The sequence below is a fragment of the Cibotium barometz genome, chromosome 16 (assembly GCF_041138505.1).
Source record: "Cibotium barometz isolate CiBa-2024 chromosome 16, ASM4113850v1, whole genome shotgun sequence".
Taxonomy (NCBI): domain Eukaryota; kingdom Viridiplantae; phylum Streptophyta; class Polypodiopsida; order Cyatheales; family Cibotiaceae; genus Cibotium; species Cibotium barometz.
In genome coordinates this window covers 27,965,072-27,968,668 of record NC_141061.1, presented here as the reverse complement: position 1 = coordinate 27,968,668, position 3,597 = coordinate 27,965,072, and the positions used below count along the sequence as shown (strand labels likewise).

The 3,597-nt window shown below is 38.1% G+C and overlaps 1 long non-coding RNA gene across 1 annotated transcript; it reads right to left on the bottom strand.

Annotated features, from left to right (window-relative positions):
- Positions 1 to 1,143: 1,143 nt before the first annotated feature.
- LOC147630518 (uncharacterized) lies at positions 1,144 to 1,809 on the bottom strand. Its single transcript, XR_015267613.1, has 3 exons — positions 1,484 to 1,809; positions 1,270 to 1,368; positions 1,144 to 1,188 (listed from the first exon to the last, which is right to left on the bottom strand). It is a non-coding gene; the product is annotated as an uncharacterized LOC147630518 (long non-coding RNA).
- Positions 1,810 to 3,597: the final 1,788 nt, after the last annotated feature.

Below are 3,597 nucleotides of genomic sequence, written 5' to 3'. Positions count from 1 at the left end.
AAGAAGTACAGAAAGCTCTTAGGCCCAATATTGCCACAAGGATAATAAAAATTTCTTTGTGCATGCCTCTCACAGTTTTTGTAGACTTGTTTAATACCTTTCCAGTGAAGGTTTCAAAAACAATGTTCACAGTTAAAGCAACAAGTCTGGCATGCATGCCACAATTTTTGGATAAAGATTGGGATAAGAAGACATGTAGTTCAGTGTTTTGTGAGGTTGTCCAACCTTCTATGCAACTGAAGTACATGGTTGCATCACAAAATTTCATTTTTTCTTTTTATTATAAGCGCAGTCGAATGCTAGGTACAAAACTAGTCCCTATGGATCAAGATGAAGATTCTTTTGGTGCAGAAAATAAACTTCTTGATATTGATGTTGTTGAGAATGGTGATGTGCTAGTCAATATCACATTAAGACAATGCTGCTCCCTAGCTCAATTGCGCAATGACATTCTATTTGAGACAGAAGGTTCTATTTCAAAGGACTTTTTATTTATCTACAACAATAAGAAGGTATACCATGTGACTTATCCTAGTCTCATTAAGCACTGCTATTAGTTTACTTTACCCTATTGTTTCATATTGCTTTTTTGCATGTGCTCAAAAGAAGAGAGAGATCAATAAAATGCAAAGACATTGAAAATTTTAAAATTGAGATAACACAGACTCCATAAACAAAGGTATTATATTCAGAAATGTAAAATTCTGTACAGAAGTGTTTAATTACATATGTAGAACATATTCTTGACAACAATTTTCTATTTATCTACAGGTTGATCTAGAGGCTGCTCTACATGGTCCAACCTCACCGTATCATCTTTATTTGGAGAATCTACTTTCTGTTGCTCCATCTTGTCGTGTACAGTCTCTTGGTGCTGCTCCATTGTCTCCTCTACTACCCTTGGAGCATCTGTTTGCTGTTGCTCCATCATTTCCTCAATAACATCAGCAGAACAGGTCCTTGTTCTTGTGGCTTCTCCTCATCAGCACTAGGTCCTTGTTCTTGTGGCACCACATCTGCATCATCTGTGTCATCAAGGCGTATGACACCTTCTCGGACTTTAGAGCTCTCACCTAACTTGACAGTAGCTGGTATAATAGGTTTGGGGAAGGCATACTTCAAAAACTTCCAAATTATATCAGCTCTGAAACTATACACGTAGCTCGAGTTGAAGCTATCTTCTCTCATCTGCAATGAGATATGATGATTTAGAACACTTTGTACCAATATCAAATTTTTTGAAGCTAAATGAAAATTATTTTTTCTTACAAGCTCTGGCTGTCCTATCTCAAAATAGCTTGAAAGTATATATTTGGCACTAATCAGCACTCTCCAGCCACAGCTACTTGAATCATCTTGTTGTGGTGTCTGGATAGTTGGAAAGATATGTTAGAAACTGTTAATGTCTGAACAAAATAAAATTATTCAATAAGTTCAAAGGCATAGCATGAAATAGACATCAGTAGAGGGAGCAACTTTCTACCTCTAAATCTATTGGCTCTATTGAATCCAAAAGATTGACATTAGGAGGACACTGATCCAATGCATCTAGAAGTCTTCTAATACAACTGCAATACATATAATTCAGTTAGTTTGCATTAAATCCAAATAATGAAGTTTAAAGTTAAAAATAGCACACAAACCACTTACAATTTAACCTCTCTGTGTGTGTTTCTAAGAGAGTTGAATAAAAAGCATTGCTTCTGCTGGATGTCAATAGAAGCAAAGCTCCAGTGGTCACTGCATAAGGAAAAAAGCATTAAGAAATCAAAGGCTACAAGAGTACTCAATCTTGAAGGAAAATCCCAAAAGAAGCAGCCACACACATACTTGTTATGGTATGGAAGTAGCAAAATATCAACATGATCAAAATCACAGTGTCTGAACCAATTGGAAATATCCATGGGAGTTTCCTTTGGATCTCTTAACTTGAAGGAAATTGCAGGATCAATAATATAAACTGTATGCTGTACAGCATGGTTCAGCCAGCTTCTCATCATGCTACATTGGACAAAACAATAATTAAGGTAAGGTGTAAGGGAGGAGGTACAATAAGGATTGTTTTGCAAACAAATGTAAAATAAAAGACACTTACTAGAGCATTGCAAGAATGATAGTATCTGAGCAATACTCATTCTTATGAGCCAATGCTGCCAAGCATGCTCTTGTCAAGTCAAAATTATTCTCTGAAAAATCATCTTCAATATGGACAACTATGTTAGGGCCCAGCTCCTGCAACCTTCTCTGTATCTGTAGCTCCATCTGTACAGTCTCCACATTTATAGCAGACTTGGATTCCTCTATTTGCTGCTTCAGTGACTCCTCATAAGCAGCTTTCCCTCTGGTGCTCATTGAGTGGGTCACTTCAACAACCTTCACCTTGTCTGCCTTCAATTTCCTTGTAGGTGGAATTAATAATATGTCTCTCATTTTAATGTCCTGCCATTCCACAGGATGGACCAGCTTGTCATACCTCCACCTCACTCTGGACAATGTGTTGAAGTCCTTGGCCATCAGAGTTACCCTGTGAGCATGGGCTGCTACAAGCATTGCATCTTCAAAGTACTTCTCCAGGTAATCCTCTGCCATTTCCTGTAAGGAAAGAATGGCAGTCCTGTTCCACCTGAAACCAAGGTGCCAGCTATCACAGATTTCTCTCACTAGCCTCTGAAAAGGTGCCTTGGGGATTGCAAAGCCTATAGCTTTTTGCTGTTTCCTGATCTCCTTTAGCACACCAGCAGAATGCTTTAACCTCTTGGACTTTTGCTGTAGCATGCTCATTGGCTTCCCCTTCCTGCCATGTGCAACTCTTCCTTTTGTAGGCACAGTAGATTCCTTGACATCAGCCCCAGCTGCTGCTCTGCTGCAAGCCCTGGCCCCTTGCCAGACCTCCTTGCAGTTGCCTTGATTCTTGCCATCACTCTGAAAAGGTCCATACAAAGCAATAGTAAAAGATAAGAAACATGGAGAACATAGAATGATTAAAGAAGGTGATGACAACTTGGATGAAGCAAAATTGAACAATTTGCAACAAAAGGCGATTATGAAGATTTGAAATTTGTAACAGCTCAGAATCGCGTTTTTCTGCAAATGCTTGAAACAACATGCTTTTGCATTCATATGATGAATTCTCTATCTTTCCAACTACAAACAATATGTATTGTGTTTATAGAAGAGCTATGCAGGCCTGAAATGGGTGGATAAAGAAGCATTTTAAAATCTGCAACAAAATGCGATTTGCACTATTTTGAGATTTCTAAAATCCCCTCCTCGCGTTTTGCTGCAAATTCTAGAGACAACATACTTCAGCATGCCTTTAGTCATTTCAGTGTGTATGCAGCTTGGTGCAACATAGATTGAGCCTATGGACATCAAGAAGTGATCAAACTTCATTCAACAGGGCCAAATAAAAAGTCTTCCTGCTTCTACATGCAGTGGAGAAAATCTAAAAAATGCATATAATATTTATCATAATATGTAACCTACATCACATCAATCAATTCCTTACCCTAATATACTATTAAACAAGAAGGAGAGGAAAAAGATTTTCTTACTAACCTGGAAGGTATCTGCAAGTGTTCTGTGCTGATGATGAGT